A 12,500-nucleotide genomic window follows, 5' to 3' on the forward strand; every position below is an offset into this window, starting at 1 on the left:
AAAACATGGAAAGGGGAAATCTAAAGAAAATGAAGCAAGACATGCAATGCATCTTGTTACAGAGTGATGATATATCTGAACCGTTTACCATGGACGAAATTACAATCAGCTATGAAATACATGAAGTCAGGGAAAGCTGCTGGTTTAGACGGAATTGCGGTCGAGATGATTCTGCATTTCAGAGACAAGGCTAAGACTTGGCTTCTTGCTATTTTCAATAAATGCGCACTTTTATACCGAATCCCAAGGATATGGGGAAGAGCAAGAGTTGTGCCAATATCCTTACTTTGCATCACCTACAAATTCTATGATTGCATGATAATGTCCCGCCTAGTCACCATCATCGAGGAGCAACCAGATCAAGCAGGCTTTCGACCAGAACGATCATGCTGTAGTCATGTCTTTAACCTAACACAATTTATAGAGGATGAATTCGAGAACAAACAAATTACAGGCGCTGTGTTTGACGATCTCACAGCTACCTATGACACAGTCAACCAAAGAGTTCTTCTCTTCAAGTAGCCCAAATGACCCAAAACTCCGTCAGTGTGTGCATCATTGGGCTACTCTAAGAAAACAGATCTTTCTATGTGGAAATGGACATCAGGAAAAATAGGTGGAGGAAGCAGACAAATGGTCTCCCGCAGGGCTCTGTACTAGCCCCATTATTATTCAACATCTACACAAATGACCTACCAAAACTCCAGGACATCCGAAGGTTTATATATGCTGACGATCTCTGCATTGCAACACAGTCACGTTCCATTAAAACCATCGAAGAAAGACTGATGAGGCATTATCATCTCTCTCAGACTATTATAAAAAATGGCCCCTCAAAGCAAACCCCATGAAAAATCAGGTATGCTCATTTCATCTGAACAATCACCAGGCATACAGAAAACTGAAAATAAAATGGGAAAACGAGGAACTGGAAAACCAACCGCATCCAGTCTATCTTAGCATCACTCTTAACAGAACACTGAATTTCAAGGAGAATGTCAACAAGCTCAAGAAAAAAGTGGCCACTAGAAATAACCTCCTAAGCAAAACTGCATTCACGAAGTGGGGAGCAGGTGCAAACACTTTAAAGCAAACGGCCCTAGCACTATGATACTCCACTGCAGAATATTGTACTCCTGTGTGGGAAAGATCAAGCCACGCCAAAAGAGTGGATATCGAGCTAAATAAAGCCTGCCGACTAATCACTGGCACACTGAGTGCAACATCTCTGCCAGCTGTGTATAGATTAGCCAGCAATGCACTACCTAACATCCATCGAGATGCCATGGCTAGAAAGGAAAAGACCAACCAAGTAGATTATCCTAAGCACCCACAAGAAGATGTGAAAGAACTAGAGACCCCAGACCTATCAAAATACAGACTGCAGAAATGGAGAGAGAGAGCGACAGTCAAACTACTAATAATGCCCTCCCTGACCCAGTGAAGACCTGCCCTGTGGATTCTCCCTCACCAGAAGGAAAGTGGTCACCCTGAATATAGGAAGAACAAAAGTTGGTAGGACAGGGGAAAACCGCCTGAGATGGGGTTACACCAATGGTGCTGAATGCCCCTGTGGGTAACCAATCTGAAAAATGAATCACACCTTGTGTAGTTGTCCACCAGACCCCACTTGTTCGGACAAGGATCTAAGAACAGCAAACAAGACAGCACTCCAATGGGAGAGCAATGGTGCGGTAAGATATAATGATGACGCATTGTCTGTTACCAGGACCGATGGCTCAGAAAGCTATGGTAAAAGTAGCGAAGTCAGCCATCGGACTCACAATAATGTGACCTTGTGTCCATTCATCTCCCCATGGTGCTTGCCACTGTTTTTTTGCGGCGAAACAAAGGAATAATTCTCAACAAATCTTTCCACAGGCTGCTATAATTGTTAATTTGATAAAATAATTTTAAAATCATTCCATCATGTTCCAGTGCTTGTGTTTTAAAGGGATCCCTTAAAGAGTCTGTCCCTTAACTTTTTAGAGAACTTCTTAGCCCATTGGCTTACCGGGAAAAGCTGAGATTGACAATTCACTACCACACCTTTTTTCTTAAGATGGCTCGGCCACCTGTCTTTTGTGCACCCCCATCGCACACCACATCAGCAACTGGTATATACTGTTTTATAATGTTTGTATGATGTCCCCTATAACACATATCTCGACTATCACTATGGATACCATAACCGCAATCACTGGAGCTGTGTTGCATTCGTCAAATAAAAATTCATCCTCGTCACTATCCTCCAACGGTGGGACCGTAACCGTCTCCAAGATAGGCGGAACTTATACCGCCTCGTTGTTCCATGTAAGTGTTTCACGAACACCTTTGTCAAATAATTGTACACACAGGCTGAGCAGATGTACCATCTCTAAACAATTCAGCATGTGCCATTATTCAGCGTCTGCGACCCCTGTAAGTGTAACCATTGTCAAGGAAATATCACGTGACTCCCATGCAAGTGCGTCTCGCACCTGCATCGTAGAAGATTGTAGACTCCTGATTTGTCCCAGAACATATCCTGAGACGATCCACCGACGACATCTCGTCCATTGCAAAGGTGATCCATATCATCACCACTCGTGTGTAGATTCGACCTCTGGTATTGTAGAACCAAACTGTTTCCGACATCACCATCGTGTGAAGTTGGGAATTCTGTAAAGTCATCGTGTGTCCGTATTTGAAAAGTCTACATGATCATAGAATAACTAAAGTCTTGCTTTACCACACGAATCTGTCATGAACTAATATACCCAATCTTAGTCAATCATTAAAAATTCCTTACTAAAACAAAATATGATCATTACCCACTGAATCCTCACAAGTAATCCTATATCTGATAAATATACTATCAAAACCCCCCCTTAATATTTATACAGCAAAACCCCTGTACTGTTTATATAATTAACCTCCATGACATATAATGCCAAATACCCCTTCTATTGACACATATACCCCAATAAATTCTACCTCCTCTCTATAATAGAAATGCTATATAAAGATTAACCCCGATTACAGAATAGTCTTGTAGAAAAAAAAATAATTAAACTTTTCCCCTTACAAAATGTACACGTAGAGAAAAAAAATATATACGAGTATGTAATCCAGCTCTTTTCCACATAAACGCAGTGTGTATCGTTAGAGAATTTGCTGCCGCAACATATCCCATCGACTGGAATTGACCTCTTACATTCATCCCCATGGAATCTCATAATCGACATCCCTGAAAACAGTGCAAATCTCCGAGTAATCAACTACGAAAGGAAAAATCAGTAACCGGTCTCATCACAGCTCTATCAGCATTAATCCACCTGTGAATACCTTATGTACTCAAATTGCACTATAGATATGTCAACTTGTAACCTCAGAAATCGTTATTCCTCCAAACGGCACAAAAATCTTTACTGATACTATATAACCATATTTCACAAAATTATCCCTAGGACATCCACAACGGTACCCAAATATTGTCCTCGAAAACATAAACTATTTACTGATACTGCCACATGTATATAAAACAGCATAAACACCTCATTGGGATACAAACCACAGAAAACCACAATTCAAACATTTTATACCACCAAATATAACCACTGGTGAATACAAAATACAACCTCTTCACAGGGACCCATAAAACCAAAAGGACCACAATACCCCCTCTTGGCTCGTAAAACCACTAATCAAAGCCAAAAAAATTATAACCATAAAAAAAAAAAAACATTAAGCCCCAAGAATTCACCACCCAAAAAGCCGCAAAAATTCAGCCCCAATGAATCCATACATACAGGAACCACCACGAGCTTGTCATAATTTTTTTCAGCTTAACAGCAATGTGCCATACTTTTCCACTCGATTTTCCACATGAAATAATTACCTCTGATTCTTACGCCAAATCGCCGCAATTTGCGCATAATAAGAAAAATAGTTGAAAAAATTAATGAGAAAAAAAACATTAAACACATTTCACCATCAATTTGCAAAACCAGAAATAAATGCAACTGTGTGACATTATATTAGTTTCCACAGCCAACTCTTTTCAGTTTTGATATATTGGTTAATTTCGATCGACCTGTTTTTTCCTCTAAGACTACAAATCTGTTTCCAGCCTTCCCCTCAACAACTCTAAAAGGACCCTCAAATTTTGGACCCAGTTTGTAATTTAGTTCATTTTTTACATTGATTTTCAGAAATCTCTCGTCTCCAACATTGATCTTAGGATCAGCCATTCTGCTATTACTTCTTTCTACCATTTCTCCAGTCGTGGCCTCGACATTATGGCTGAGACAAGCATGTCTCTCTCACGCTGTAGATATTAATGCTTCGATTGTATCTTCCCCATGATGAGGTATAGTTAACAGATTGAATGTACCTCGTGCTGGGCAACCAATCAAAGCTTCAAATGCAGACATTTTAATGGAATCACTAACCATAGTGTTAATATTATGTGTAACAACGTCAATATATCTATCCCAGTTTTTATCATTACCATTAGCTTCCGGTCTGTATGGAATAATTGTGACTTTCTGTATCTCCATGACTTCCGGCAAACATTCTAAAGTCTTGTTTACAAATTCTCTGCAATGACAGTCAATAAAATCTAGGGTGAGCCATATCTGCATATGATACCATTGAAAAATACTATAGCTACTTTTTCAGCTGTTTTATGCTTAATTGGAAAAATTTCTACTATCCTCGTAAGTTCATCTATTATTACTAACAAGTACTTATTCACATATCTAATTCACAAAAAACTTCCTAGGATATCCATATATATTCTCTGAAAAGGTCTACTTGGTATTGGATATGACCCTAATTTGCAGGAAGTTATCCTTACAGCTTTGCATACATTGCTTACAGTACAGTTTTTCATAAAATTTTCCATATCTTTCCCCATGTTTTTCCAAATATATTTAGCACGCATCTCATTATACGTTTTTTCTATCCCCAAGTGTGGACTACCGAACCTGCAATGTACTATATCCAAAACCACTGCAGTTAGGACTTTCGGAATTACGATCTGTTTCGTGGCTCCTTTACTTTCACTAGTTCTCAATTTATGCTTAATTTTCCTGACCGACAGATTACCTGTAACTCTAATGCCAAAAAAGGTAACTCATAAAGTTTCCTGATTAATTCCTCTCTAAGAAACGCTTTTGCGTCTGCTAAAATTTCATCTTTATCTTGCCTTTGCTCTATGAGACCCTATCCCATTGTATAAAATCGCTAGTGAATAGCGCAACTTGAAATCCTTCTGTGTCATAAAAACTCCTGCTAAGGGCATCCGCTACTACATTTAATTTGCCTTCTATATATTTGAGGTTTGCATCAAAATCTCTGATAGTTAGAAACCATCGAGCTCTTTTAGGCGACAAATCGGGCTTATTCAAAAGATCCAATAATGGCTTGTGGTCTGTAAGGACTTCTACTTTATTCCCCATCAGTAGCATTTTAAAATGAACCAAACTTGATACTATCGCGAAGGCTTCTTTATCTAGGGTAGCCATTGATCTTATTGCTGCCCTTTATCCTAATTAAGACAAGTATTTATTTTTACCTAGATATTGCAGCCATCAAACTTTCAAATCTATCAAGAAATTTCTCGCAACTGTCTGATTTGTCAGTTGAAACGGCAAGAGCTTTCTTTATAATGGCATTAGACTTTTCATCCTTATTTTTTGCATATTACTCTGCCAGAACCTCTAAAACATTGTGAACGGTCTTCAAGTAACTATTAACTGTACGATATATTACGACTGTAATCATATATTCCTTACCTCCTCTCATTCTTCTTCCAATTTGTAATTAAATCATTATATTTATTGTACTCACTTTCTTTTTTATGAGTGATCCAATTTTCAATTTCAACCTTAAATCTTTCAGAAGTTTGTCCAACCCAAATCAGTTGTAGTTTGGCTTTTTTAATCTGAGTCGTCTTATCGGGAAAATATTTCGTTTCGAAGTGTTTTCTAAAAGCTTTGACAAAATCTCAGTTTGTTGTGTCAACACATTTGTCAAATCAGACCAACAGCCAAAGTTTTCCACTGGGCCATTGACTCGACAATCACTAACCTTTGTCTTGTGAGTTGACTCCATATGCATAATGTAATCCAGTCTGGTTCCCATATTCACGTCGCACGCATCGCAGTAAGTTTGAGATATTCTAAAATCCATTGTGAGGATCTTGAGCTTGAAACAGGTCATATTTCTGAAGAGATCCATCAAAATTTTTGCTTCCTAATTCTTGAATTTCTTAGCTCTCGTTTTTCTAAGACAATCATCATCTGTATCTATATGACCAAGAAGAGGGCCATTGCAAGTTTTACATTGCAAAAAATCAAATTCACTTGTAATCTTGTTTATTTTTCCAATATTTTCCTGCTTGCTAATATCACCAGAAAGATTACCATCACTTTTATACCAAGAAGTGTCGAATGAAAACACTCATTTACGCAAAAACCACCACCGGAGAACTAGGATCATTCCAAGCCAAACTGGGCAAAATAAACTAACTAAATATAAAGGACTGACTAAGTATTTCGCCGTCAAAATCGTTCGGAAATCCTTCAGATCTTCTCCGTGTTGTCCTCAACTATCACATCCAAGCAAAGACTGACATTACAATCACTGCGTGTTTCTACACGAAAGCATTACTTCAGTAAGTTTCTTCCACTTTAAGCATTACTTCACGGTGTGCTTCCAGTATCAGTGCACAGTCCGAAGCTTTAGCAGGTAAGAGCTTAAAAATTCATCCAAACGAAGACCATGATACTATCGGCTCACTCTTCAAACAGTCTATCACTTTAGATTCCTCCTACAGCAAATTTCGAAGAAGCTCGACTTCCTGGCATCAATTTTCTTGACACGAAGGCCTAACGCCAGGAACATGCCCAAAGTAAAAACATCTACCCATTAAACCTGGAAATCCTTCACACCCCCCAAGCAGTGAAGGGGGGAGTCTACTCCATCCTCATAATGATTTTACGTTGGCGAAATCCACAGCAAACGATAAATCCAAGGTATAAACCTCTGTTTTAAATAATATTCAGATCGGACGCTTTACTACCAAATGTTAGATATGATTCTTAAGAGACGTTTCCTGTATAGTGGTTTATTTATGACTAAAAGCATATACACAAGTGATATACAAAGTTGATTTGAAGGTAAACACCGTGATGAAATACATTATAAGCTTGTTAAAGGTTACATTTTGAATAAATTTTTAGCCGGAAACATCTGACAATCATTATCTAAAAATAAAAATTTTGCCATTTTTACGCATGTTTTCTTATCATCATAACTGTTGTATATATATATATATATATATATATATATATATATATATATATATATATATATATATATATATATATATATATATACACACCTGAAAGATTTAAGGTTGAAATTGAAAATTGGATCATTCATAACAAAGAAAGTGAGTACAATAAATATAATGATTTAATTACAAATTTGAAGAAGAATGAGGGGAGGTGAGGAATATATGATTACAGTCGTAATAGATCGTACAGTTAATAGTTCTTTGAAGACCGTTCACAATGTTTTAGAGGTTCTGGCAGAGAAATATGCAAAAACTAAGGATGAAAAGTCTAATGCCATTATAAAGAAAGCTCTTGCCTTTTCAACTGACAAATCAGACAGTTGTGAGAAATTTGTTGATAGATTTGAAAGTTTGATGGCTGAAATATCTAGGTAAAAATAAATACTTGTCTTTATTATGTAATGAGTTTGTGAATGATAAAGGTAGTTTCTAAGGGGGGACAAAATAACTTCGGATGAAAAGACCCACCTTAAAGAAGTTATTGAAGATGGGTTGGAAAGGAAACCGGTTGATGAAGAAAATGCTGTTCATAATTATGGTCTCTTTATTTCAGATGGATTCGAGTCACCTTATGGGTTTTCTCTAGACTAATTTTGATTATTGATAAACTATGAATGGTTGGACACTTAGGGGAAAAGGGAGTACTCACTTAAATATGATTTTAGTCTATTTTCATATTAGCTAATTTTGGGAAATAAAATGTATATTTTTGTAACAACAAGAGTTTACATTAGCCTAGTTTGAAATTGATTTTCAGCCAACTCTAGAGATGGCATTCAACAGAAAAAAGGTAGGCTATGTTATCAGTTAGATGTTTTGTTTTCATTTGTTTAAACGAGTGTCATTTCAGCTTGTTAGAGATCTTTCTTCGTTAAAGATTTTGGTGGCTAGCGGTTAAAAGGTACATTCAAGGCTATAGGTAACGCCTCCTAATAGGCTAGAATTAGATAGGTTAGGCATATTTTGGGGAAAAGTGGTTAAAATTATGTATCAGGGCAACTGACTCTTTTGCTGATTTGAGGGGAGTTTAGCCGATAGTCAGGAATTAAGCCAGGTAACTTCTGCTGGCAGTAATCTTAGATGCTGTTTAGTGTAAAGACGTGTTTCTGTGTTTTTTTTTTTGGGGGGGGGGAAGTGAATTTATATCATAACAGGAATTAATTACGCACGGTTGCAAGTGTAACTGCCTACTGATTTCAAACCTACGAACACGTGAGTGTATAAGTTTATTTTTTATTTTTTATTGGTATTAATTTGCTCACAAGTATATTTTATTTTGATGTCCCTCGGGATTCATTGGACATTAGGGGTTTTGTTGAATTGAAATACATTAGAAAAAGTTGTACAATAAATCATGTTATTGTGCGCTGCATGAGAGAGAGAAGAGAGAGAGAGAGAGAGAGAGAGAGAGAGAGAGAGAAGCAGCTGGGTGAATGATGTGATTGCTAACTCATCAGATTTTGGTTCGAGATACATTCCCTTACTCTCACTAGCTTCTTCCCATTTTCTATAGCCCAGCGTGACCTTGTAACAGTTAAATCAGCTGATTAACCCTGAACCGGAGAAGCAGATAGTTGCAAATGTCGGTGTCTTGGGTTGGTGGATGTTTATTTTCTTTTCTATTGGTGAATGATCTATTATTACTTTTGGGTTGGTGGTTTGTGTGCGCATAAATATATCAATGTTACTGAGGTCGGGGCGAATCCTAAAGCATAAGAGTTATCATAAAGAAAGCAAAATGGCTGACGCAAGAACGAGCCAGACACTGATGCACAAAATAACAAACATAAATGCAGGAGTTTGCCCTTTTTGAGGCATTGTCGATGGCATTCTCTCCCAACCAGTGCAAATTTTTATAGAAGGGGTGAATAACTATTTAAACACTAAGGGAATTAAGGATGATACAGAGGCGTTCACAGAGGCAAAGGCCTTGTTAGATTTCAATAAAGGGATTTATCATTTAGATGCCGTAGTTTTCAGTACACAAAATGTCGGTCATGGACCAAATTACAAGCATTTTTAAGAGCACCTTATGGCTCAAAAGAACACGGAGATATGGTAAGAGATTTAAAAGGGCTGTACAAAATTCAAAAAGGCACAACAAGCCTTATTGAACATAGCTCAATACTTTTTGATTCAGTGGGAGAATGACTACAGAAATTGAAAAATTCCAAATGGGTAAATGGGAATAATGTCTCACTCGACAATTTACATAAATTGATGCATTTCCCAATGCCTCTACATGATGTCCCAGACGCAAAAGTGGACAGTTTTGATGAAAAGATTGAACCTACATCAGACGAGGAATTAATTCATGTCCAAATTCAGAAACATATGTCCAAATGTCCCACTGTAGATAGTACATTTTTTAATGGTACCAGTCCAAGAAATACGATACAAAGAGAGAGATTTTCCTTCTCCTCGTTTGTGTGCTAAAGTGGAATATAATAGAGGATCGATCGATCAATGGCAACAACAGTCGAGTTGCTACAATTGTAATAAACCAGGGCACACAAAGAAAGTATGTAGAGTCAAATATTGTGGAATGTGTAAAAGTGTGGATCACTGTTGGCAGGCTTGTCCATCTCAGATACAGAGAGATGCAAGACCTACACCTCAGAAATTCGGGAGTTACAATACAAGAACTTCCAAGGCAGGTTACTTAAAAGGGCAAAGGAACACAAAAGTTTTGGAAAACTGATCGACAAAAAGGGTGCAGATGATTTGTACCTGCCATTGCAGTCTCGTGGGCGACACCCTAGAGTCCAGGCCGATAGTATATGGAACAGTGAAGGATGTAGCTATCCCAATCTTCATAGACACCAGTGTGTCTATGAATTTAATGGACCATAATCTGTATCAATCCATGTTCTCCCATTACCCTTTGAAACCCTCAATGGAGACAGTGTGTGATGTGCAAGCCCATAGATTAAACACCCTGGGTGTTGTTAGAATATGATTTACTCTGTGTGATAGAGGGTTAGTAGAACCATTTTTGGGCAACAGACTTTTGCTGGACCATCCTGCATGTAGAAGACACAAGATATCAGTCGATACAGGTGTTAGTAGTATAACAGTTGGAATACCCAGTGTTTTTATCCTTTATGAGGATGCAAGTGAAACTGAGGATATGGGGAATACTGAAAATGGGGGAGCTTTTGGCGGTGCTAATGGTAATGATACCAGGGATATGGGGAGTGGTGATACCAAAACCCAATGATACGGGGAATATCTGCGGTGATGATAAACGGGATATTGAGGGCCACGGGGGTAAAAATTTTGGAGGGTTTAACACTGGCGTTATGGATGGTGATGCTGATATTAAGACTAATACTGACACTAACACTGATAATTTACTGATACCAATGATGGGGTCTTGTTGGATGCAATGCGAACCACGGGTGGTGATATTTATGGGATCGTGGAACAAGGAGGTACTACTAACCACAAATATGAATATGATTTATCAGAGGATGTTATTGTAATGCCAGGTTCAAAGACAATGGTAAAAGTCAACCTGAGGGAATTGAAAAAGCCCACAGAAGTATGTGTAATTGAGGGCAGCAAGAAACTAAGAGGGGTTATTAGCACTGCATCAGTGAACAGTGTATCAAACACTTGTGTTACATGGGTAGAATTACTGAACTGCAATGATAGTTAGGAAATACCAGAAGAAAACAAGTGTGGTAGACCTCCAAGACTGGAGTAATGACAGTGGTTCAGTGGCTATTGTAGAGGGGAAAACTGAGTTTTCAAAGACAGAAATGCAATCAAGGAAGCAAATATTTAGAGAATATTTAGTTAATGCGGATTATAAAGAGCGGTGAGTGAGCTTTTGGCAGAATTTGGGAATACAGTAGCTTTATGATGGGATAAACTGGGATTGACTAATGTGTTAGAACATAAGGTAAACTTAGAGGAAGGTACGAAACCCATTTTTATTCCTGCATACCACATACCTTTCAAAATCAGAGAAGAGGTCAGTAAATGGGAAGAGGAAGGAATCATTAGACCAAGTGCGTCTCCATACAACTTTCCTCTGTTAGCAGTGCCTAAGAAGGACGGTTCTGTCTGAGTATGCGTCGATTTTAGATGTTTGATTGAAAAGACAATTCTTGACTGTTACCAGATCGAATGCATACCAGATCTTTTTGTAGAAATTGTGGGAAAATATTTATAGCTCAATTGATTTAGCGCAGGGTTTTTTGGAGGTCTCTCTCAGTGAAAATAGTAAGGAATATACTGCCTTTTCAGTGCCCAAGGGACACTATGAATTTACGCAGATGCCGTTTGGTTTATCGGGTAGTCCGATGACCTTTACCAGGTTGGTAAACACAGTTTTGCAAGGGTTATTGGGTAAAAATGTTTTTGTGTACATGGATGATATATTAATTGCAACAGACTCGATCGTGCAACACCTAGAAGTGCTTAAGGAAGCGCTTAAGAGACTTAGGTTAGCAGGATTGAAAATTAAGGTAGCTAAGTGTTCCTTCTTCACGAAGCAAATCACATATTTAGGTCATGTCATGTCCAAGGAAGGGTTTAGAGTAAATGACGATAAAGTCAAAGAAATAGCAGATTTTCGTACCCCAAAATCATAGAAAGGAATTAAGTCATTCTTAGGGATGTCAGGATTTTTTCGTAGGTTTGTGAAAGGATTTTCTACCATAGCAGCTCCTCTAACAGATGTATTGCGGGAAGACATTAAATTTAATTGGGGAAAGCCGCAAGAAGTAAGTTTTAAAAAACTTCAGGATGCGTTAATGAATCACCCCAGTCCTGAAATTTCCAGATTTCAGCAAACCATTCACATTGGTGACTGATGCCAGTCAGGAGGGTATAGGTGCTTGCCTTATGCAAAACTTCGATGGGAGGTTCAATCCCATCGCGTTTTATAGCATGAAATTTAGGACAAAGGGCAGCAATGAAAGATTAATGGCTACCGTAGATAAAGAAGCATTTGCAATAGTATCAAGTTTGGTTCATTTTAAAATGCTACTGATGGGGAATAAAGTAGAAGTCCTTACAGACCAAAAGCCATTATTGGATCTTTCAATAAACCTGATTTGTCACCCAAAAGAGCTCGCTGGTTCTCAACTATCAGAGGTTATATATAGAAGGCAAGTTAAATGTAGTTGTGGATGCCCTTAGTAGA

This window comes from Macrobrachium nipponense, chromosome 33 (genome assembly GCF_015104395.2).
Source record: "Macrobrachium nipponense isolate FS-2020 chromosome 33, ASM1510439v2, whole genome shotgun sequence".
Lineage (NCBI taxonomy): Eukaryota > Metazoa > Arthropoda > Malacostraca > Decapoda > Palaemonidae > Macrobrachium > Macrobrachium nipponense.